Here is a 25,842-nt window from a genome sequence, read left to right on the forward strand (position 1 = left end):
GCCTCTGATTCCCTGGAATCTGATTTTCTGGAATCATCCGATTCCTCCCCAGGGCAGTCCTCCACTCTCCCGGGGGCACAGTAGGAGCTGAATACATTGTTGTCCTTTGATTGATGGAGGAGCAGCTCCAGGGGGTGGGGGTGGAAGATTGCAGAATGTGATTTGGGGGCCTCTGAAGGGAGCATTCTCTGGGAGCATTTGGAGACCTGGGGCAGGTTTGCTGAGGGGTCCCGATTGGCCCCCACTCAATGAAGATTTAAGGGTGTCCTTGAGATCGCTACCACCCTGACCCTGGGCTTTAGAACCACATCTCAGCCTTATAAACTTTGAGGACCACTGTGTCAAGCTGGAGAGGTACCCTGGGGTGGCCTGTGCTTCATGGGGGCCCCAGGGCTTCAGAGGAAAGGACCTGGGTTGCAGAGTGTCTGGGGAGAGAGGGGTCTGAGTCTGCCTTTACCTTAGGGAAGAGAAGGTACTGGAATTTCAGTTCATCCTGTACAGAATTAGGCTAGTTTTCCCCAGAGAGTGCCCTTTTGAGGTAACCATCTCTTTGGAGAAGGCAAGTAAACTCCTGGCCTTGCCAGTCCTGCCCATGGTTGGGCACTGCCAGGAGGCTGAACCACCACATGCGTACCATGAGAGCTTACTTTCTTTGGGTAACTATTAGAAATACCCCTCAAAAAAATTCCCCACCTGTCTGGGGAGGTGGAAAACTGAGAGGCAGCCAAGCCCTTTCCTAGAGGTGTCTCAACAAGACCAGAGGTACCTGTCCAGCCTGGGGGGGGTGGGACGGGGGAAGGACAGGGAACCTGAGGTTCTGGTCCAGTGGCTGCCAAAACAGATCACCTCTGAGCTTCCTTCTGTCACTCAGCTTAGAATCTTTCCAGAGCTTGGTCTCTGAGGACCAGCTTACAGGGTTTAGGGACCTCTGCCTCTAGAGGCCTGGTCCACTTCTGACACTGCCACCTCCCTCCCTCCATCCCCTCTTTATCTCAACAGTGTTTACTTAGTTTTTGTCTTTTCTATAGCAAGTGCTACCTGAGGATGCAGAAATAGAATGTGTGGCCCCTCTGTTCCTCTTAGCATCTAGGTGAGGGATCCATAGAGATGCAGGCCAACCTAACAGCTCTCAACACAGGCCCTGATCGGAAGACCACACTCCAAGGGCTGTGGGAATCTGCCAAGGGATAGGCTGCAGAATCCAGCAGAAAAACAAGGCCTTAGGCTGGGTCTTCAAGGCTGGGTGGAGTGGGCTCTGCTGAGAGCAGTGAGGGCCCTTGCCTCTCATTGGGAAAGTTGCAGGAAGAGGAATGGGCAGAGTGCACTGGGTAAGGCACGAACATCTGGCGGGGACAGAGGTTTGAGATCAGAAAATACTGAGATTGAGGCTGGGGCTCGACCAGAAAGGCCTTGAACGCCAGCCAAGGCATTCCGACCTTGGCCTGAAGGCAGTGGGTAACTTCTGGAGAATCTGGGGCACAGGAGAGGCATATGTTTTGCCTCTTTTAACCTGGGGTCCAAACAAAGGTGGTATTAGGTTCTCATTAATTATTGAGCAGCCAAGCTCCCAACCCGAAACAATTGTTCTCAGCTCTTTGTAAAGAGCACAGACCCTGGACTGTGTAGCAAGAAGAACCTTACCCACCCCAGGGAGTTGGCATCTGCTTCCCATTCCTACAAAAAGCCAGAGTTACTTTCTGTTCCGACCACGAAAGCTCCACCACTGGTTTAAATTCCTCATTCAGGGGGCCCTTGGCTCCAGGATAGACCTCATAGCCCGCATTTCAGTCACATCTTTGACAGAGCCCAGAAACCAGCTTTGGGGTTTCACTTGCTTATCACTAAAGGAGAAAAAGCAGATTATAGTTTAGCCCTTTGAGCAACTTTCTTAGCCTTTTAACCTCATCTGTAAAATGAGAACGGTAATACCTGCCTCGAGCATCCTCATCAAGGTTGGAAATAATTCTTTAAGGCTCAGGACCTAAGCATAGTAGGTCTTCCATACATAGTGGCCGTTATGACAACGAAGGCCTCCAAAGGCTCATCTAAGATGCTTCTGAACACCTCTCCTCACCCTCTATTTTCCTTTTTTTTTTTTTTTTGGTCTTTTGCCATTTTCTTGGGCCACTCTCACGGCACATGGAGGTTCCCAGGCTAGGGATCCAGTCAGAGCTACAGCCACCGGCCTACGCCACTACCATAGCAATGCGGGATCCGAGACACATCTGCCACCTACACCACAGCTCACGGCAACACCGGATCCTTAACCCACTAAGTGAGGCCAGAGATCGAACCTGCATCCTCATGGATACTAGTCAGGTTTGTTAACCACTGAGCCACAACAAGAACAACACCAATAAATTTTTGATGACATATCTGCCTAAAGGAGAGCTGGTTTAACCTGGCACTCAGGGGTAAAGTGCAGATGCCTTTGGGAGATTGGTGATGGGGTCTGTGCCTTTACTGATTATAGGGAATGAACACTCTGTGCTCTCATTGGGGGAGCAGATTCATCTATCGATTCTTAACAAAAGGATGTTATCATTTATCTAATGATTTATATTCGCATAGTGCTTTACAGTTGACAAAGCATTTTCACACCTGTTCTTGTTCACCGCAACCCCACGCGGAAGGCAGAACAGAAAGTAATAGCCGCATTTTACAGATAAGAAAGCAGAAAAGCGAAGTCCCAAGCCCAGTAGAGGTGTTAGAGCCAGATCTGTTACCCCCATTTCTCCACACCCCCAAAAGCGTGACAGAGTAAATCATGGGTAAGGAAGATTTACTGACCAGATTAGAATCTGGTCAGTAGACAGAATCTGATCTCAAATGACGAGCTGATGGAGGTGGTCCCCTTTGGCCTCTGGGTCCCCGAGGGGAGAAGATCCAGGGAGAGGGGATTAATTAATGCCTGTCTCCGAGGACTTGGCCCCTCGTCAATCTTCAACAGCTATTTTTAAAGCTCGGGGTTTCTTCGAGGAGCTCAGCTGCCCACCCCATACGTGAAACTCCTGAGCCCTGGGACCCTCCAGCTCAAGGGAGGATGGGAAGAGAGCAGGAGAAAAGCATCTCCGGTGTTCTGAGTACACGATGTTGGCGGGGAGGCAGGAGGAGCTTCAGGCCTGTCTGCGGTCTGGTCTGCGGTCTGCTGGGGTGCCTGTGTATTTGCTGAGCTGGGGAGAAGTGTGGGTGGAGGGAAGTGCCAAGCCAGAGAGATCCCAGTGTAGAATGATGCCCAGGACTCTGCTCACTGCCCGAATCGGCTAATAGCTGCACGGAGAGGAAGGCTTAGTGTCTGAACTAAATAATCAGCCAAGGCTGGACATGGCTGACCGGCTCCATGAAACCAGAGCAGTGCTTACAGTTCTGGGTCACAAAATATCGGTTTAGTGGGTTGCGGCCAGCATTTGAAAGCGTGCAACAGACCAGAAAACATCCAAGTGTATTTATTCCATGTGAGAAGCTTCATGACACAGGTTGGGTTGTGTCCGCAGGCACTCTCAGATATGGACTGGCCTTGTAAGATGTGCTTTTTTACTGTGGTCAGAGTCAAAAGGGGTTTGAAGCCTCTGACCTGGGGCATGTCTGGGGGTGGTGAGAAGGATATCAGCCCATAGAAGAGAAGAAGATATACTCCGTGGGGCCCCGGGATGTGGGGTTTGGAAGGCCGGGACCGCTGCGCAGCAGAGCCATCCCATGCATCCTATGGCAGAATCAACTCCCTCCAGAGGCCGTTGGAGCTTCCCAGGGGTCCTGAAGGAGCAGGGCTTCTGAGTCCTTGCCACCCGGGAGGCTTTGGCTCAGGGCTCAGGCTTTGGGAACAGCCCTCAAAGATCTGTGATTCTGCGGCAAACATCCTGTGTGGCTGCAAAAGGCAGCCCGTTTTCACACTGGCAAGCAGTTCCAGAGACCCGAGCTTTCTGCATCGCCAAGCACAGTTTCTGAAACTGAGCAGAGCATCAGGGGCCAGCCACCTTCTCCAAACAGCCTGTGCAACCAGGTCAGGGATCATAGATGACGTTGGCCTCAGCCAGGCACCAGCGGAGCCAGAGATCTGCAACTTGCCTCTCTTTAAAACTCTTAGGGAGGAGTTCCCATCGTGGTGCAGTGGTTAACGAATCTGACTAGGAACCATGAGGTTATGGGTTCGATCCCTGGCCTTGCTCAGTGGGTTAAGGATCCGGTGTTGCCGTGAGCTGTGGTGTAGGTCGCAGACATGGCTCGGATCCAGCATTGCTGTGGCTCTGGCCTAGGCTGGTGGCTACAGCTCTGATTCAACCCCTAGCCTGGGAACCTCCATATGCAGCCCTAGAAAAGGCAAAAAGACAAAAAAAAAACAAAAAACGCTTAGGGAAAAAAAGAGTTTTTGATTTACCATCTAACTGCTGTCTCATAGTCTCCAAATGCTAAGATTTTATCCTACCTGGATGAAGTTCCATTTAATTCAGACACCCATTGAATCCTCACTTTAAGCGCAGGCCCCTGGGGGCGGAGGATAAGATACTGGGGACCCAGAGCTGAGGACGTCCAAGCTGGCTGTGGAAAGGCTTAGAGTCAAGAGAGGGGGACAGCTTCCCTTGAAATGCTTTGCGTGGGGTGGACACAGACGTGGAGTGGACAGAACACTCTCACCTGGATTCTTTTCTCTCTCAAAATAGCCTTGAGAAGGAAGGAGGATTTGGTGTTCTCAGTAGCTTCTCCACGTCATCCTGCCGGTCGGGCTAAATTGAGATGGACACGTAGGTTTTAAACAGCCTTCCCTGCCATCTTCCTGCTACCCCCCCCCACCTCCTCACACCAGCTGGTGATTTTCTTGAAGAGCCCCTCCAGTCGCTGTTTCCGCCCCACCTTTGTCTCCCTTCTTGGCCAAGAGGTCCCAGTCTAAAGCCAGACAGGCACGTCATCTGGCAGCTGCCCCAGAGCCAAAGGATTTCTGCAGCCAGACAAAATTCATGTTCCTCGGGCCTCCAAAGAAATTAAGCCATTTTAAGAAAGAAAAAAAAATCTCTGTGTCTCCTCTGGATTCCTTAAATCCTCATGAGTCTTTGGTCTGGAGGTGATGGCTGTGGGGCTTGTAGGACGGGGTTAAAGGGTGGGAGGCATCTTTGTAGCTGCCAATGGGAGCCAACTGGTGTTCACAGCATCACCCCTGCACGCAGAGGATCAGGAGGTGACTTCTGTGTCCTGAGGCTGCCGTCGACCCTTGACACTTACCAGGGGTTTTGAAGTCACCAAGGCCACAGGCTAAATCCTGATGCCACCACTTGGCGCTCTAGGGCCATGGCCAAGTTTGTTGACCTCGTTGTATATCCACCGACTTTCCCAGACCCATTGGTGCCTGTAGGCTTGTGAGGTGTTGTGGTGGCCTGTTTCCAGTTCTTGGCAGAAGAGAGGGGCTTCGTAAGCCATGGCTGTCGTTATTAATATTTTTGCTTATTCGTTTTATGCAACAAATAGAATTTGGAAAGTTTAGGTGGAGCAGAACAATCCTTTTGGGGTGACCCATCTGCTGGGTGAGGTCAGTCGGTGGGGCAGTCGGACGTAATAATTACGGTACAAGTGACCCAAGACTCAGAGTACATGTGAGGATGTGCCAGGAGGAAGAGGGCGGCATTAACTGCCTGGCACTGGAGGAAGGGGTTCACTCAGGAAACTGGAGAAGGGGAAGGAATTTGCCCAGGAGATTAGGAAAGTAAGGGAATTCCAGGCAGAGAAAGCCATGCATGCAAAAGCACAGGGTCTCAAGGCCACCCGATGGCTTCAGAAACCACCTGCGCCTTCTGCCAGGGGATCAAGCGCGGCACCTCTTTCTTAGCAGACTTCCTAGGACATGGGGTCAAATCTTTCCACCTTGGTGCTTCCTGGAAGAGCCGGTGCTTACGCTGCATTTTGAGTCCGGGGAGCAGCAATTTCATTGATGAAAACACACGACTGCACAGGTGGTGCTGATTGAATTGGGTGACGACGTGATGAGAGCAGAGGCATGCCAGTTGGGAGAGTGGCACTGTGGGCAGCCGATGGGATGCTGAGTAGGTCTGTCAGGAGGAGGGCCAGAGGAATGAGTGAGGAGAGACAAGGGGGGCAGGGTGTGAGGGTCCGAGTTAAAAATAATCAAGAGCAGAGTTCCCATCGTGGCTCAGCGGTTAGCGAACCTGACTAGTATCCATGAGGACCCAGGTTCGATCCCTGGCCTCGCTCAGTGGGTTAAGGATCTGGCGTTGCTGTGGCTGTGGTGTGGGCTGACAGCTACAGCTCTGATTTGACCCCTGGCCTGGGAACGTCCATATGCCACAGGCGCAGCCCTAAAAAGACAAAAAGACCAAATAATAATAATAATAATAATAATAATAATAATAATAATAATAATCAACAGGTGTCCAATGAGTGAGGCAGTCTCCACTTAACAGTTAGCCCTGGGTGTGCCCTTCTGGCCAACAGCCTTTCACCTCCTTCTGGTCTCAGGGCCTGGAGATGGCCCTCCCTGGTGCCAGGAAAAGTGTGGGAGCTGCACGGCACGGGTGGGGGAAGGTTCTTTTGAAGTGAGCCCTTCATTAACGTTCTATCATGACCTCTCTTTGGAACATGAGTTCGGCCTCATTTGCTGGGACCTAAAATAGCTTTCTTTTGCTGGATTCCTCCCAGGCTGGATTCTTTGGGAAAGAATCTTCCCAAGTCAGTGCCTCCTTAGCTCTGCTAGCTCGAAGATCCAGGTCAGCAGTTTTGCTGACGGACAGCAATTTTCCCCATGCTGTCAGCCAGGCTCCTGGCTGTCATCCTTTTTCTGTCCTGTACATATGTCAGTATTGTCCCCTGAGTCAGCAAACGCTGAGCTCCTTCTGTGACAGCTTTTTGTCTTGGCTTCTCAGCTCCCCAAGAGAAACAGCCATGAGTGCATTGGCCTCAGAGACAGTAGTTGCGGGAGAGGGGCTCCTGCATTTTGGGTACATTTTCGTCTCGCATTGCAGTAGTCATCGGCAGCTGGGATCCACAGGTAATTCACAGGAAAATATCGAACTTATGCTAGTTTAAAGAAAATATGAAAAAGTGTAAAAAAAAAACCCAACAAAACAAAGAGCAGGCATTCTCTCATCATCCAGAACTGCTGCTAACAATTTGGTATAGATCCTTACAGACTTGTTTATTCCAGGGCACATAAGCATACACACACACACACACACACACACACACACACACACTTGCACTCACGCTATGCTGAACCATATGAAAGTGCCATTTTTATACGTCAAAAATGGCCAAATGGAGAGCTTCCATGCCTGCCTGCTTGCATGTCTCACAAGCTTCCTATCCTAATAAATCCATTTCTTGCCTATCAAAAAAAAAAAAAAATGGCCAAATGTTCATGTATTCAACCACATACAAGCATATACACGTGGACAGATAACACACATATTGAAACAAAATGGGGCCGTGCCGTAATGCAGTTTTGTACACTTGTGTTTTAGCTTTCACCATGCCTTAGATCTAGAGACAGATTCTGTATCCCCTTCCTGCTCACCTGGGCAGGTGACCAAGGCTCCCTGAGCCAGGGTTTTCCCCCTTGGGTAGTGGGGATAATCCCAGAATCTTCCATAACGGGCTGTGGGGAGGCAGAGGCATTAGTAGGTATGTTGGAGGCCTAGACCAAGGGCTGGCGCGTGGCGCACATTCACCAGCTGTTAGCAATTCCTATTTCCAGATGAGTAGAGCCCGATGAAAGTTTTCATCGCAATCACTCACCCACTAAGAGACATTAAGCTGTATCCATTTTCCACTGTCAGGGTGAGAGCCTTGCACACACATCTAAGGTGTCTACTTAGTCACTGCCTGACCCTCTGATAACTCGGGCTTTAAGATTTGGGCTTTTCAGAATTTTTCTTATTGATGGGTTTTGAGCTGAGTGGTGCTTGTGGGGAGAGTTGCTTGGACGGCGGTTCTCGCTTCCATTTCCCTTTCATTGTAACCTGGGCTCTTTGCTCCTAGCCTCCCCTTTGCCTTTTCAGCTCTGCAGCATCACTGCCATTGGGCAGTGGCCCACATCCGTGCCTGGGGCTGGTCTTCTCCTCAGGACGCCCCTGCAGGCCCCTTCTCCAGGCCGTCTCCCGGAGTCCAGGGAAGGGCAGTCATCTCTGAACCCTCAGCCTAGTTATATCCTCACCCCTGGCCTCCTTGCAGCCACCCACCAGCCCTTCCTCTCCCTGGCGGTGTGGCAGTGCTGACATCTTTCCCCCCACCTAGATGGTGCCCTTTGTTATTTTGGGGGAGGGGGTTGTTTTTTGTCTTTTGAGGCTAGGGTTGAATCAGAGCTACAGCTGCCAGCCTACGGCACAGCCACAGCAATGCAGATCCAAGCTGCGTCTGCAACCTCCACCACAGCTTCATGGCAGCACCAGATCCTTAACCTACCGAGAAAGGCCAGGGATCAAACCTGCGTCCTCATGGATACCAGTCAGATTCGTTTCCGCTGAGCCACGACGGGAACTCCCAATCGTGCTCTTTGAAGCCAGGACTTAGGTCTTACCCATCTGGATGTTAACTTATAGCACTTGACGTGGCTGCTCAGTATTTGTTTGGTGAATGAATTTATTGAATGCAGAAAGGCAGGACTTAAACAGAGATGGTTGTGGGAGGGGGAGTAGTCTAGGCTACAAAGGTGGCTTGAAGCTTGGGGTACAGCCATGAGCCCCTGGACATGTGTGGCAAGGTTGGAGCTGTCCTTTAGAAAGTGAGGTCGTGACCACCAGGAGCTGGTAGCCCAGAAACCAGCAGGAGGTCAGGCTGGGTGCCCCGTGGGGGTTCACCCTGCCTGGGCCTTTTGGGTGTCCCCCTCCACACCCCTACACATCTCTTGAACCTTGGGGCTCTTCCCCTGAGGAAGGGCTGTCCGTCACCCCGCAGGAAACAGAAGTGAGATTTCCTGGCTGCTCTGCTTTCTGAGGAAGTCACATCACAGCCTGGGAGCTGGTGATGAAATCCATCTCCAGAATTAGCAACCACCCCTCTCTCCACTTTAGAAAACTGTTTAGCAAATCCACCCCAGCTCATTATTAATCCCTGGGTCCGGGGCTGGAAATAGCCATCAGAGTTTCTGCCTGCCAGCTGGGGCATTCCATGCCCCCCACACCCCCGACACCGAGGGTAACCAGGTCCTGCCCTGCTCACTCCACTCTCCTGTCTTTGGCTCTGACCTGAGATCAGTGAGGCCTAGACTTTGGTTGCTTGTTAGTAAGGACTTCAGTTCCTGGAAGCTGGGTGGGGCCTGACATTGACCTGTGTGTTCTCAGGGGAAATGAGTCAGAATGATCCTTCCCAGGCCTGGAGCGTTGGAGCTGGCATGGGTGGGTCTAAACTTGGAGTGAGATCTTGGTTCCTCTGCTGTTTACCAGCCAGGTCATCAGGCATCACGACCAGCCGGATAAGTCACTTAACCATTCTTGAATCTCAGTTTCCGCATCCAGTCAATGGAGTTAGCAGCTGCCTATGGAGTTACCATAGGCTGTTACTGTAAGGGTTACACGGGTTGCCAAAACCCAGCCTTTGTGTACCAGTGTCTAAGAGAAACACAGAAACAGGGTTTTGGGTGAAGGAGAAACAAAAATAGCTTCATTGCTTTGCCAGGCAAAGGAGGGCACAGCAGGCTAATGTCCTGAAGACTGTGCCCGCCTTTGGGAAGCAATAGAAAGTGGTTTTATAGTTGAGGAGGCAGAAAATAGGGCCCCAGATAAGGATCAGGGCAGATGCAAGCTTTCATTCTTCTTCCGAGTTGGTGTTTAGTGCCCCCGGGACTGGGTCTGGTGGCCCTCCTTGAGGTTTTCTTTTGTTGGGGGTTTTAGGTTCTGCAGAAGCACTCAAAGGTATTATGCATATTCCTTAAGGAGGAACCAGGACCCTGCCCCAAAGCTGCACTGCGCCTTGGTTTCTGGTTCCTCCCTTCAGCAACTGTTTGAACCTGCCCTTTGGAACTCAGGGAAGGTCAAGGAGGCCGAAGCTCATTCCCTAAAAACACGATGTGGGGGACACAGAAAAAAAAGCTTGTGCCCAGGAGCCCCACCAGGTCCTGCTTGGTTTCACCTGGAAAAGGCAGGAAGCTAATTGAGATCGAGAATAGAGTCTGTGTTTAGATAAGGAAATTGAAATCCAAAAGGCTGGTGGGTGGCTGAGAGAAGGAAGGGGTGAGAACCCAGGAGCGAGTTTTGCATGGTTGTTTTTTTGTTGTTGTTGTTATTTGTTTTTCTGTTTTTTAAATTGAAATATAGGGGGGTTCCCCTTGTGGTGCAGCAGAAATGAATCCCACTAGGATCCATGAGTATGTGGGTTCGATCCCTGGCCTCACTCAGGGGGTTAAGGATCTGGCGTTGCTGTGAGCTGTGGTGTAGGTGACAGACACGGCTCGGCTCCCGTGTTGCTGTGGTGTAGGCTGGAAGCTACAGCCTGGATTCAGCCCCTAGCCTGGGAACTTCCACATGCTGCGGTGCAGCCCTGAAAAATAAATAAATAAATAAATAAATAAATAAATAAATAAATTGAAGTATTGTTGATTTACAGTATCGCATTAGCTTCAGATACAGCAAAGTGATTCGGTCATACATACATATATATTTTAATTCCTTTCTAGTATAGTTTATTACAAGATATTGATTATTTTCTGTGCCATACAGTAGGGCCTCGTCTATCTGGTTTATATAAAGTAGTGTGTATCTGTTAATCCCAAACTCCTAATTTATCCCTTCCTCCCCTCCCTTCCCCTTTGGTAACCCTAAGTTTGTTTTCTATGTCTGTGGGTCTATTTCTGTTTTGTAAATAGGTTCATTTGTGTCATTTTAGATTCTCCATATGAGAGATATCATATGGTATTTGTCTCTTTCTGTCTTTTTTTTCTTTTTTTCTTTTTTTTTTTTGTCTTTTTGCCTTTTCTGGGGCCGCCTCCAAGGCATATGGAGGTTCCCAGGCTAGGGGTCCAATCGGAGCTGTAGCCACCGGCCTACGCCAGAGCCACAGCAGCGCGGGATCCGAGCCGCGTCTGCAACCTACACCACAGCTCAGGGCAACGCCGGATCGTTAACCCACTGAGCAAGGGCAGGGACCGAACCCGAAACCTCATGGTTCCTAGTCAGATTCGGTAACCACTGCGCCACGACGGGAACTCCCTTTTTGTTTTTTTATTACTGAGTTGTGTGAACTCTTTGCATATTTTTTTGGAAATAAAGCGCTTGTCAGTCACATCATTTGCAAATATTTTTCTTCCAGTCCGTAAGTTGTCTTTTCATTTTGCTTGTGGTTTCCTTTGCTGTGCAAAAACTTGTAAGTTTGATTAGGTCCCATTTGTTTATATTTGCTTTTATTTCTATTGCCTTAGGAGACTGATCAAGAAAACATTGCTACTGTTTATATCAGAGAATGTTTTGCCCATGTTCTCTTCTAGGAGTTTTATGGTGTCATGTCTTATAGTTAAGTGTTTAGTAAGTCTTTTTTAGTTTATTTTTTCACATGGGTGAGGGTGTGTTCCAACATCATTGATTTAAATGTGGCCGTCCAGCTTTTCCAACACCACTTCCTGAAGAGACTGTCTTTTCTCCATTATATATTCTTGCCTCCTTTGTCAAAGATTTATTGGCCATAAGTGTATGGGTTTTTTTCTGGACTCTCTATTCTGTTCCACTGATCTGTATGTTTGTTTTTCATGCCAATAGCATGCTATTTTGACTACCGTAGCTTTGTAGTATTGTCTGAAGTCTGGAAGGGTTATATCTCCAGCTTTGTTCTTTTTCCTCAGGATTGCTTTAATACTTTTGGGTCTTTTGTGATCCCATACAAATTTTAGGACTTTTTGTTCTAGGTCTGTGTAAAATAGTACAGGTAATTGGATAAAGATTGCATTTAATCTGTAGATTGCTTTGGGTAGTATGGCCTTTTTAATGATATTAATTCTTCCAATCTAAGAGCATGGGATATCTTTCCATTTCCTTAAATTATCTTCCATTTCCTTTATTAATGTGCTATAATTATCAGTGTATAAGTCTTTCACCTCCTTGGTTAGGTTTATTCCTAGTTATTTTTTATGTGATTTTAAATGGGATTGTTTTTTAATTTCTGATATTTCATTGTTAGTGTAAAGATTGCTGTATATTAATCTTGTATCCTACCTTGCTGAATTCATTTATCAGTTCTAATAGTTTTTGTGTGGAGTCTTTCGGGTTTTCCATTAGCGTATCATGTCATCTGCATATATAACAAAATTACCTCTTCCTTTCCAATTTGGATACCTTTTATTTCTTTTTCTTGTCCAATTGCTATGGCTAGTACTTCCAATACCATGTTGAATAGAACTAGTGAGAGTGGGCATCCTTGTCTTGTTCCAAATTTTATCAGGAAGTCTTTCAGCTTTTCACCTTGAGTGTTATGTTGGCTGTGGGTTTGTCATAAATGGCTTTTATGTTGAGATATGTTCCCTCTCTACCCACTTCAGCAAGTTTTTAATCATGAATGGATATTGAATTTTGTCACATGCTTTTTCTGCATCTATTGAGATGGTCATTTTGTTTTCTTTTCTTTTGTTGATATGATAGGAGTTGGATATTTTGTCATTATATTTCCTCTGCTTCCCCCAGACTCCTGTCCCCACCTCATTCCCCTAAAATAAACACCATCAGCTGCCAAGTCCCTGGTGCCCATCTTCCGAAAGCACACTCCCGTCAGTCCCTCCCCTCCTTCCTGAAAGGCCTCACTGAAGAAGAAGAACACTAAAGTGAGCAAGTATATCTGAATATTGATTCCATCGAGGTCCCAACTGTTTCAAACCTGGAAAGGCAGTGAGAAGGAGAAGAAGAGTTGGTGTGAAGAAAAGTGAAAGGGGTGGGGGGAATTGGCTGGGAGAAGAGGAGGCAGAGGGCCAGCTGAATTTCCTTCCTCCGTGGGCATTGATGCTGCTCCCAGCCGGCCTTGCATCCCCCTAGTCCAAGCAGCCCTCCACGTTCCTAGATGGTACTTCTACCTTCTCCTCCGCTGCCCTCACACCGAGCCCATCACCTCCCTTCCTAGTTCACTGAAAGGAGAAGCGATCCCAGGAGAGCTCACGCAAGCTCTCTTCCAGCGTATCTGCCTTCCCTCGTGTCTGTGCTCCATGACCTGGCCTGTTACTCCTGTTACACCTGTTAAACCTGTTATGCCTGTTGTGCACTGGACCCCTTCCCCACCCTAGCGACTCTCTCTTCTCTCCCCTCACATACATACAAACAGGTTATTTCTCCCGTTGACACATGGCACCCCAGACCCCACCTCCTTCTTTCTTTGCCCCTTACTCCCTCCAGTGCCTCTGCTCTCCCTTTTCACCTGAACCCTCCATTAGGCTCTCCCCTCTTCCACTCCACCCAAAAGCCCTGGTAAAGGTCACCAGGATATTCGACCAGTGGTTCGTTTTTAGCTCTCATCGCATTTGACCTGTCACAGGGTCCAACACCATTGAAGTTCAAGTATGTTTCTTCATGTGGCTCCAGGATCCTACACGCGCTCCTGGTTTTCCACTTACTTCGCTGTTTCTTCAGCTGTTTCTTTTCTGTTTAAGGTTACTCAGTCTCTCATGTCTCTCTTGAATGTAGGATGTACTCAGGCTGTCCCCAGACTTCTCATCTGGACTCACCTGATACGTTCTAGTGCGAGCCTCTTCTGAATTCCAGGCTTGCACATCCTCCAGCTCGTTGACAGCGCTGCCCGGATCTCTTCACGAACATGTCCAAAGACAAGCTCTGATCTGCCCCGCCCGCAACCCGTGCTCCCACGATTCTCTCCATCTTGCTAATGGTACCTTGGGCTCTCTTGTTCCTTAAAAATAATCATGACGCCCTCCTTGACTCCTTCCTTCCTCACATCCCACACCCAAACATCAACAAATCCTGTCAGCTCCAGCTTCAAAATGTATCCAAATCCCCACATGTCAGCACCTCCCCTGCCACCTTCTGGGTCTGAGCCACCATCATCTCCAGCCGGAACTAACGCAGCAGCGTCTTAATCATCCTCCCTGCTTCCACACTTGTCCCTGCAGCCTCTTCTCGGCACAACAGCCAGAGGGATCCTCTAAAAAAGTGGGTCAGATCATGTCACCCTTTTGCCCAAAACCTCCCAGTGGCTCCTGTCTGGCTTAGATCAGAGGCTGGTCCTTACAGAAGCCCCTCGTGATGACCTCTCAGTGCCAGCTACACTTGACCTCTAGATGTTCCTCGTCCCTGCCAGGTGGGCTCTGCCAGGAACTCTGCCAGACTTGCTTCCTCATCACTTTCAAATGTGTCCCTTTGTCCCCGGCTAATACAGCCTTCCCTGATAACCCTGTGTAAGCTTCTAACCTGAGCCTAGGATGTCAGCCTTGTTTTCTTCCATATATCTCCATCTCACGTACCACATTTTACTGATTTACTCTCATTCCCACTGTAAGACAAGATCCATAGGACCAGAGACATCATTTTTTGTTCATGACTGTTCAGTGCCTAGCATGTGATAGGTCTTCAAGAAATATGTGTTGTTTGGAGTTCCCATCATGGCTCAGTGGTTAACAAACCTGACTAGCATCCATGAGGACGCGGGTTTGATCCCTGGCCTTGTTCAGTGGGTTAAGGATCCGGCATTGCCGTGAGCTGTGGTGTAGGTTGCAGACGCAGCTCGGATCCTGTGTTGCTGTGGCTGTGGTGTAGGCCAGTGGCTATAGCTCTGATTCAGCCCCTAGCATGGGAACCTCCATATGCCATGGGTGCAGCCCTAAAGAAAAAACAAAACAAAAAAGGAATACGTGTTGAATGAAGGAATATGAAAAGAATGCAGGGCAGTTGTTCCCTGAGTTTAGGGAACACCGGAAGAGGTTCTAGGGGACTTTAGGAATCAATTAACCATAATCAGGTGAAACAGAGAAGTGGGTGACAGAGCGCAGGGCTGGGTGTCTTTTGGGAGAAAATAGATAGCCATCTGTCCTGGGTCGGTTCTATAGTTAGCTAGACTACATGAGAGGAGAGCTCTTTTTCTGAGGTTTATGTAACAGATGTGGTTTGGTATAAATCACACTTCTGTAAAAGGAATCCTATTTTAAATGTACTAGAGGAGATGGCTATTTAAAGGAATCTGATGTCAAATTCTTTGGTAAAATGAATAATCTCCGAATTTGTCCTTAGCGTCAATTCATATTTTGCCCCCCAGAAAATATATTTAAATCAAGGTATGCGGATGTGAGCTAAGGCGCCCTCTTCATTTTCCATTTTTCTACTGTCTTTATTATTTCCTTTTTCTTTGGCCTCATCCTTTCCCCTCTTTATTCCTGCTTCTCCTTTGGCTATGGGTGTTTTTTCTTTGTTGTTTTTTGGTTTTTGTTTTTTTCTCTCTCTCTCTTAGACTCATGTTCTTGTAACATGACCAGATTTAAAGTGAGATGAATGGTAGCCCCTCCTCAGTTGATGCATCTTGCCCTTGGTGGAGCAAAGGAATCCGTCAGGGGTGTGTGAGTGCGTACTGGGAGGAGTATGGGGCCAATTCTTAGGTGACATTAGGTGCAGCCAGCCGGGAAACCACTGACCCAAAACCACCGTGTGCTGCTTGTCCTGCCCGCGTCCATGCTCAGTCTTTGCAGAAATGATCAGGTTGGATGGGTGTCTCCTTTGGGGCTTTGCAGAAGGCACCTGCTGTGAACTTGGCCGTAGACTGTTCCAGGACTGGCTGATTTGTCTGGCGGCTGGAGTTCAGGACTAAAATGTCCCCTCTCGATACATCACCCACCTGCTGATATCCCAGCAAGCTCCTGTGACTGCTGCCCAATGGAGTTGAGTCCAGGTGCGCTCAACAGTGTCTGCCTGCAGTGACCTTGGACTTCACAGGCCCAACACCCAGTCTGTTTCCCTTCAGACTGGAACGGGTTCCTCCTGAGAGAGGATACAACTGTGTGTTATTGGGCTTTGGTGGGAGGTGTGCAAGCAACTAAGACCAGGACCTGGGGTTCCCATTTTGGCTCAGCGGGTTAAGAAGCCGACTAGTATCCATGAGGATACAGGTTCCATCCATGGCCTCTCTCAATGAGTTAAGGATCTGGTGTTGCCAAGAGCTTCAGTATAGGTTACAGATGCGGCTCGGATCCTGCATTGCTCTGGCTTTGGTGTAGTCCAGCAGCTGCAGATCTGATTTGACCCCCAGTCTGGAAACCTCCATATGCTGCAGGTGCAGCCCTTAAAAAAGAAGAAGAAGAAGAAGAAGACAAGGACCTGCTTCTGTGAGGATAGTACAGGCTGACTCGGTTAGAGGTTGTCTGGCCTCAGGGATGGTCTTTTTCAGGTACCCCCTCTAGGTTTTCTGAAAAACTTTCCCCCTTGGTCCTCATCAGACCAAAAGATCTTAGCAAAATGTGTTGCGGTCAGCGCAGCAGTTTAGTAAACACGTTGGCTCTGACTGAGAGTTCAGTTGTAGCCGTCTGCACGTCATAGAATGTAGGCCATGCACCCAACTGGTGTGGCTGGACCTCTGTGAGCCCACCTGTTTATCTATGAAGTATGCCTGGCCTCCCTGGCAAGGGCTTCTCAGGATCAGTAAGACTGCAGATGAAAGCTTTGTGAACATTAGACAGCGAAGGAGAAATGCCAGTGTCTTTATGACCCCAGCTCACCTGGTCTTCACACATTGGAATGAGCCGACAGGCGAACCGGGAAGGAGTCCCGAGACCGAGTTCATGGCTGGAGTTAAGTAAGACGTTTTCCCACAACCGTTCCCTTATAGGTTCTATTTACTTTTTTTTTTTTTTTCTGTTTCTTGGGCCGCTCCCGCGGCATATGGAGGTTCCCAGGCTAGGGGTCCAATCGGAGCTGTACGCCAGAGCCACAGCAACGCGGGATCCAAGCCACGTCTGCAACCTATGCCACAGCTCACGGGCAACGCCAGATCCTCAACCCACTGAGCAAGGGCAGGGACCGAACCCGCAACCTCATGATTCCTAGTCGGATTCGTTAACCACTGCGCCACGACGGGAACTCCTCTATTTACTTTTAAATTGCATTTTGGGGAAATCGGGTCCCGGTCTTGTGACGACCCCCATCTGAAGCGGGAAATGACGCTGAAGGAGGCGTGAGGGGTGTGGCTGAAGCCCCGTGGGAGAATGTGGATTTCACGGGATCCGGGACTCCTCGAGCTTTCTCGGCTGGGAGAACTCCCGAGGAGAGTTATATTCGTGGCTTTATTTGGGTCCACCGTGTTTGAGGGTGGCGGGAGGATCCGTTAGACAGTCGGGTGGGGGAGCGGCAGGCTCCAGCATTGTGCCTCATCCATTTGACAGATGGAGACACTCAGAGGAATCGGGTCTGGGGGAGGCCCGGGCTGGGGAGGGCCTCTATATCCTCAGGTACCACCTCCCCCTTGTGTCTTGAGAGAATCAGAGCCAAGTTGCTGCGAGCTGTTCCTAGTTAGCCATCTGGGAGGTGGGGAGGGGAGGCAGGGGGGAAAGGAAATTGAGCAACGCTGGTGGTTTGGGGAAGGACACAGCTCAGGGTTTCCACTCTTGCAGACCAGCTGTCTATCTGGAAGGCAAGGCCCTTGCGAAAGGCCACTCGAGCCTGGCTCGGTGCCTGCCGAATGATCGAGATGCCTCCGATGGGTCTGCCCAAGGCCTCCCCTTCTAGGCAGAGCCCTTCCGCAGAGAGGGACTCCCATGAGTTCTCGGTGCAGCCCCAGTGAGCGTGGCACTGCAGTTCGGGACACTCGGAAAGCAGAACCAAGGCTTCCCCTCTGACAGGAGAAACAGAATGTGGGGGCAGGGGGTGTCTTTCCAAAGCCATGGCCACCTGCAGGTGGAGAAGAGGGAAGAGGGGCTGGCGCCTCCTTTTCCATGAGCCCCGGTGTCTCAGTATCCTGCCCTTGTGCCCTGCATTCCGGGGCCTCTTGAAGGCTCATGTGGGCACCCTGGGGGTTGTCATAGATGCTGTCCCTTGGGAGAAGACGGCTGGTGTGCCCAGTGGCTGAGACTCAGGAGACATTGGGCTGCTCAGGGCGGTGGGTGACAGGAGCATGGGTTGGGTTGGGGAACAAAGTGCACGTAAGATGCTGATCTTTGCCTGAGCATGTGCTGGGTGGCCTGGCTGAAGGGGGCTCTGCGGTAAATGAGATAAACTGATCATCTCATATGAGGATGGGAGCCGTGGAGACGGCAGGAAAACGGAACTTGTTGGCTTCTCTCCAGGTCAGGAGGACACGATGGGGTCCCCTTTCTGTCCTCAGTCACCCCGGTGCTGGATGGTCTGATTCAGAGCCTGTGGGAAACTGCTGGGGACCTTTGGGCGGTGCAGAGGTGGGGTCTCTCCCAAGTAGTGGCAGAGAAAACAGGAGGAGGAGGCCTCACGACAGTGAGGGGTTGACGCGGGAAGGCCTCTCAGGGCCTTGGAGGTCCAGCAGGGAGGCTGCTTCCCTCGGCTCTCTCACTCTGTCCCCCACAGAATACAGAACCGGGGCTCAGGGGGAGCCTTGGGAACTGGTAGTAAGGGGGCGGGGGGAGGGCGGGGAGGAGGGGTGTTGTGTAGACCAAGGGATCACTTCTGGGGATTTGCCAGCATCCTGGATAGTTTTCAGAGAAAGATAGGTATTTTCCTCTGGAGAAGAGAATGTTCTTTGCAGCCTCTCCACTCGTGATCTAGAAAGATTCCACATGGAGAGTCTGAATCCAGCCCTGTCTGGGGATGGAGGACCAGCCGTGGAGCTGGTTCTGACCATTTAGGACCCTGGTGGAGGCGGGGGTCTGGAGGGAAGGAGAGAGATGAGGGGCTGTTCATACGCCCCACTGCTGAGTCCGGGGTCCCAGGAGGGAAGGGGACGCGTCCCTCTGTCCCCACGGTCTCACCCTCCCTCCTCCTCCTGTCCTCTTCTCCCCTCCCTGCACAGGCCTCTGCCTCCGCCACCCACCTGCAGCAGCTCTTGCCCAGGTCATCGGTGACCCCCTTGTGTGCAGTGGCTAATTCTCAGTCCTCGCTCCCCCTCCCCTTCAGCAGGGGTCACGGTTGATAGCGCCCTCTAAGCTGCAACCCTTTCTTCCGGGAAAGAGGTAACCCTGCTCCTGCCTGGCTGGCTGCTTTGTCTCAGTTCCCTTGCCCGGCTCCTCCTCCTCTCCCGACTTGGATGGAATGGTCCAGGGCTCCATCTGGGCCTCTTGCTTTTCAGTGACTCACTTCCTAGGTGATCTCATTCAGCCTCGTCGCACTGAATGCCACTCCTAACCTGGTAACTCCCAAATCTCTGTGTCCAGTCTGGCCCTCCCCCTGCCTGCCAGCTGTCCATCCAGTAGGATGTCCAGCCAGCATCTCAGACCTAATCACACACAGAGCCACGGTCTTGCTCCTCCCCCAACAAAACTGCCTCCCCCGTTTTCCTTGCTCAGCAAATGGTAGCTTCATCCTTTCATCACTAAATCCACACACACACACACACAAAGTGGGTTCCTTGATTCCATCCTTGATTTCTCTTTTTCTCACCCTCCACCTTCAGACCTTAGCGAATTGTGAGAGTGCTGCTTTCCGAATGTATCCAGACCCTCTCCACCACTACCACCGTGGTCCAAGCCACCAGTGTGTCTGCCTGGATTATATTAATAGTCTCCTAATTATCGCTCCTGTTGATTTCTCCTTCTGTCTATTCTCAAGACAGTAGCCAGAGAAATCCTTTAAAAACAGAATCAGATCCTATTACTCCTCTGCTTAAAGTTCTTAGTGGCCTTCAAGGCCCTGCATAGCCCTCCTGCCCTCATCTGAGCTCTGCTCCAGCCCTACCATCCTTCTTGCTGTTTCCCAAATATGCCAACCACACTCTTGCCTCAGGACTTTGGCTTGCTGTTCCCTCTGACTGAAATGCTGTTCCCTGTTATCCCTCAGGGATCTGCTCAAATGTGACCTTGCTGTGGAGGCCTTCCCAGACCATCCCATATAAAATTGTGACTCTTCTGCCCCCACACTCTTGGTGCCTAAAAGAGTGTCTGGCACGGAGTAGGTCCTCATGAAATATTGGTTGAATGAATGAAGTTTAAGAGAAGAGAGGCAAACTGTAAGATCCCAGATCATAGGGTCGAGGGGGCCTTTAAAACCACCTTGTGTTGGAGTTCCCATTGTGGCTCAACAGTAACGAACCTGACTAATATCTGAGGATGCAGGTTTGATCCCTGGCCTCGCTCAGTGGGTTGGGGATCCAACATTGCCATGAGCCATGGTGTAGATCGCCGACACGGCTTGGATCTGGCATTGCTGTGGCTGTGGCAGAGGCCAGCAGCTGCAGCTCCGATTTGACCCCTAGCCTGGAAACTTCCATATGCTGAAGGTGCGGCCCAAAAAAAAACCAGTCGTGGCTCAGTGGTTAATGAACCCGACTAGCATCCATGAGGACATGGATTCAATCCCTGGCCTTGCTCAGTGGGTTAAAGATCTGGCATTGCCTTGAGCTGTGGTCTAGGTCTCAGACGTGGCTCAGATCCTGCATTGCTGTGTCTGTGGCATAGGCTGGTGGCTACAGCTCCAATTCGACACCTAGCCTGGGAACCTCCACATGCCTCCTGTGCAGCCCTAAAAGACAAAAATAAACAAACACAACACAAAAAACCACCTCGTGTAGGAGTTCTTGCTATAGCATAGCAGGTTAAGGAACTCATGTTGCTGCCACTGTGGCACAGGTCACAGCTGAACTCAGATTCAGTCCCTGGCCTAGGAACTTCCATATGCTGCCTGTGTGGCAAAACAGAAAACAAACATCTTGTGTAAACACTCCTCCAATGGCTGAATACCTACAGCCCAGGCCAAGTGTCAGTGCCCTCCTTCCCAGTCTCACTAAATCTGGTCTCTTTATTGTCGAAGCCTTGTATTTGAGATACCATTTGCATACTGTGAAGTTCACGGTTGTTGGAGTAGAGTTGTATGACTTTTGACAGTCACATAGAATCAGGTAACCTCCTCTCCAGTCAAGATTTAGAATAGCTCCATCACCCCCCAGATTCCTTCCTGCCCATTTGTAGTCACCCCTTTCCCCACTCCCAGCGCCTGGCAGAGACTGTTCTGGTTTTTTGGGGCTTGTTTTAGTTCCTCTAGTTCCAGCTTCTCCAGGATGTCCTATGAATGGAATCGTGGTGTATGTGGCCCTCTGAATCTGGCTTTTTTCACTTTGACATAATACTTTCAAGATTCATCCTATTGCTGTGAACCAGTAATTTTTTCCTTTTATCCGACTAGCTTTCTGTGGGGTAGCTATTCTGCAGTTTGTGGATCTGTCCCAAAGTGGAAGGACATGGGATTGGTCCCAGTTTGGGAAGGTGATGAAAAGGAACCTGGCTGCTTTTCTTCCTCACTCAAGGGTGCTCATGGGACCCCGGGGCCGTCCGTCTCACAGGTGTTGGGAACCGGGACATCTGAAGACCTCTGTGCCCCTCTTCCCCATGACGGCTCCCCACCAGCACGTTCCCTGATTTCCGTTCTCATCTGACCTGTGGTTTGCATCCTGCTTGCTTTCCTTTGCACACGCCCACCTGATCTGTCTTCCTCTTAGAACATGTAACTGTGTCCCCCCAGACTCTCCGACACATTCAGGCCTCGGAGCTATAACGCCCAGGATTGGCTCTTGTTCTAGAGCTTAATCGTTCTGTTGATGGCGCTCAAAATGAAATTAACTTTTTACATTTTATGATGGTGGCCCCATCACACTGTTAATGAACTGATCGGGAAGGAGTTCAGCCCTTTTCACCTGGTCTGCTGTTTGACCACACGCACTTGGATTCTGGGCTCAGGAATACTCTGTCCTGTTGGTTTTCACCCATGGTCATGCTCTACCAGTATCATCCACATGCATTTACAGTTACTCCCAACATCAATTAGATTGATGGCTGTGCCTCCCCCGTACCCTCACGGGTAAACACAGGAAGCAGAACCCAGGCCTGGGCCACCAGCACTCCTTATGCCTAAGATGACGGTCACCATAACCAGCAGCTGTAAGGACGGACGTCCACCCTCATGCACCTCCCTGTCTCGCCTGAGGGACATCAAACTTTTTCTGCAAAGGGCCAGATAGTAAACCTTTTTTTTTTTTTGGCTCTGTCACCAGTTGCTGCTGCTGTTGCTTCTCTCCCTCCTCCTTCCCTTTCCTCCTCCTCCATCTCCTCTTCGGCCCTTTAAAAACGTGGAAACCGGGAGTTCCCGTTGTGGCGCAGTGGAAACAAATCTGACTAGGAACCATGAGGTTGCAGGTTCGATCCCTGGCCTCGCTCAGTGGGTTGAGGATCCGGTGTTGCCGTGAGCTGTGGTGTAGGTCGCAGACACGGCTAGGATTTGGCATTGCTGTGGCTGTGGTGTACACCCACAGCTGCAGCTCCGATTAGACCCCTAGCCTGGGAACCTCCATATGCCTGGGTGCAGCTCTAAAAAGCAAAACGAAAAACAGAAACGGCTGATAGGCCGTGCACGGATAGGCTGCAGGCCAGGATTGGCTGGCAGTCAGTAGTTTCAACCCCTGGTAGCCCCAGTGGTTTCTCATCCTTGCCTACAGCATGTGTTAACAGACTCTTAAGTGCCTTGATGATGGACATTCAGACCAGGTCGACTTGGTTTTTCTGAAACATTAGCCTGGCGTCTAACGAGGACGTGGGGTTGGTCTCGCGAGACTTGCCTCTGTGCGCGCACGTTGATACCTGGTGATCGGTGCCACCTTTTCTAGGGGAATCTCTCGTGATTAACGTGTGGAATTTTGCCTTCTCCTCCAGTAAATCACGATTGTCCTCACCCATGTCTGGTCTTTGGGCCTCACTCTCTTTCCCCGTGGCCCCCCCGCGATGCCGAGTGTTTGTGCATCACTTTTCCTTGGTCTTAATTCCTTGTGTGTCACTCGTCCACGTTGGAAGTTTGTGCTCACTCAGCACTGGGGACTCTCCTAACTTGCCTTGGGTTTGCTCTTTCAACACCCTTTGTTCTTTTTTCAGTTCAGAGATCCTTCCGGCCAGAAAAGACAGAGCAATGTAGGAGTTTATCATCAACATGTCACCGTTGCTGAAAGAAGGCTGCCTACCCCTTCTTGCTTTTTGCTTTTTGTTTAAACAGATAGCCAGCCCTTTTGGGTGGCCCACACATTTTCATTTTGGCATTAGCTTTCCAGTCCTGCTCATACACTCAGGCATAGGCACCCATACCAGTTTCTTCTTTCATAAAGTACTTCTGAAATTGTGCAGTCAGAGGAGAAGGAAGGAAAGGATAGAAAGAAGACAGTCTTTTTTTTTTTTCTTTTTTGCTTTTTTAGGGCCACACCCGCAGCATGTGGAAGTTTCCATTCTAGGGGTCAAATCAGAGCTGCAGCTACTGGGCTATGCCACAGCCATAGCAATGCGGGATCCAAGATCTGTCTGCGACCTGCACCACAGCTCACGGCAATGCCGACCCCGACCCACTGAGCAAGGCCAGGGATCAAACCTGCATCCTTGTGCATACTAGTCAGATTCGTTTCGGCTGCCCCACAATGGGAACTCCGAAAGAGGTCAGTCTGTCTCTCTATCAACAGTCCCCTCTGGCGACAATTGTGATCCATTTTTATCTGAGCTCTCCAGCAGCACCAGCTACTGTGTCCTGCTCCGGGGGGGGGGGGGGGCGGGGGCAGGTCCAGGTACATGGATTGTTCCCCACAGTCGGGGAGAGGCCCACCCAGAGCAGTGTAGCCTAAATGGCAGCCCTGCCCTGCATATACTAAGTATTCAGTTAGAATCACAGTTCCTCAGTGTTTTCCACCTTTTATTTATTTATTATTATTATTTTTTGCCTTTTGTCCTTTTTAGGGCCACGCCTGCGGCATCTGGAGGTTCCCAGGCTAGAGGTCTAATCGGAGCTGTAGCCACTGGCCTACACCACAGCCACAGCCACAGCCACAGCCACGCCAGATCCGAGCCGCATCTGCGACCTGCACCACAGCTCACGGCAACGCCAGATCCTTAACCCACTGAGCGAGGCCGGGGATTGAACCCGCAACCTCATGGTGCCTGGTCGGATTCGTTTCTGCTGCGCCTCGACAGAAACTCTGTCTTCCGCCTTTTAACAAAATTTGGTTTTAGGCGTTCTCCTGTGGTACAGCAAGTTAGGAATCCAGTGTGGTCACTCTGGTGTCTTGGGTCACTGCTGTGGCACGGTTTCAATCCCTGGCAGGGGGTAACTTCCACATTCTGCAGGCGAGGACCAAAAAAAAAAAAAAATCTGTTTTACACATGACAAAAAATTCACCATCTTAACCCATATAAAGTGTATCATTTGGTAGCATTTCGTACATTCACGATGTCGCAACCATCACAGTGATCTAGTTTTAGAACATTTTCATCATCCAAAAGGAAACGCTGTGCCCACTAAGCAGTCACTCCCCACCCCCCCTCCCACCAGCACCAGGAACACGCCGTCTGCTCTGTGTCTATGGATTTGGCAATTCTGATTTCAGATAAATGGATTCATACAATGTGTGACATTTTGTGTCTGGCTTCTTTCACTTAGCATCATGTTTTTGAGGTTTATCCCTGTTGGAGCATCTATCAGTTCATTACTCCTTGGTGTGTGGGGGGGGTGTATTTCTGTTGTGGTAAAATATACATAGCAGGGAAGTTACCCTTTTCAGCATTTTTAAGTAGACAGTTGAGTGGCGTCGAGTACATTCACGTTGTTGTGGAACCATCACTGCCATCCTTTCATCTTCCCAGATTGAAACTCTATCTCCATTAAACCGTAACTTTCCACGTCCCCCTTCCCAGCCTCTGGCAAACCCCCTTCACCTCTCTCTCTGATTGTGACTACCCTGGATTTCTCATCGAAGTAGACTCAAACAGCGTCTGTCCTCTTGTGACTGACTGATCTCACTCAGCATAATGTTCTCGAGGTTCGTCCCTGTTGTAGCAGGTGTCAGGATTTCATTCCTTTAGGGCTGAATCATATCCTGTGGTGTGGCTAGACCATGCTCTGTGTTCCCATTCCTCTGCGGATGGACACTTGGGTGGCTTCCCTCCGCGTTTTCCGCTTTGAACACTTGTTTCTTCTGCTGTGCCGGGTGCTTCACAATCCCGGCCGCCCTGCTCCCAACCCAGGTTTGTACACCTCACCGACTGCAGAAGTGATGGACATTTTTTAATCGTCTCAACTTTCTTACTCCACCTTCCCCTCCAGATTATCAGACTGCAGAATAGCACCTTTCCTTTTGCTAAGCCCTTTGAAATCTGCATGACTCAGACAGGTGGGTTACTCACCACCTCTCCAGAAGCCAGAGGGCGGTGGGGGCTTTGGGGCTTTGGTTGGGGCGGGGATGTGGCCCTAATTTCGATGGTCTGCAGCCTATGAAACAGATAAAACAGACGAAATAAGAAAAAGAGAAAAAAAGACAATATCTTAGTCTGTTCGGGCTGCCATAATAAAATGGCATAGACTGGGTGGCTTAAACAACAGGGATTTATTGCTCACAGTTCTGGAGGCTGGGAAGTCCAGGGGCAAGGTGCCAGCTGATTGGATCCCCCCGAGAGGGCTCTCTTCCCAAAGGCTCCAGGTACCATCACAATGGGGGTTAGGACTTCAACAGAGGAAGTCAGTGGCCGTGCAGTTCAGTCCCTTTTTATAAAAACAGGTAAACGAGTCAAAGCATTTAGCCATATGGAGCCTCGCTAAGTACTGGATTTCATTAGTCAGAGCAGCTGATACTTAAATATCAGCAAGATTTTTCATTGGAGAGAAAGACATGTGACTTGGGAAGGGGAAGGTGGCGCTTCCTAGACAGGGGGGTGTCGCGTGCTGATGAGGATGTCTGCTTGGAGAGCAGCCTCCTTCATCCGTCAGCCCCTCCGCTTGTCAGGCACAGTGTGTGCACAGG

At 50.0% G+C, this 25,842-nt stretch overlaps 1 protein-coding gene across 3 annotated transcripts in view; it reads left to right on the forward strand.

Annotated features, from left to right (window-relative positions):
- Nucleotides 1–25,842, forward strand: part of HIP1 (huntingtin interacting protein 1) — a 162,815-nt gene that overhangs the window by 70,448 nt on the left and 66,525 nt on the right. The window lies entirely within an intron of this gene.

The sequence above is a fragment of the Phacochoerus africanus genome, chromosome 5, assembly GCF_016906955.1.
Source record: "Phacochoerus africanus isolate WHEZ1 chromosome 5, ROS_Pafr_v1, whole genome shotgun sequence".
Lineage (NCBI taxonomy): Eukaryota > Metazoa > Chordata > Mammalia > Artiodactyla > Suidae > Phacochoerus > Phacochoerus africanus.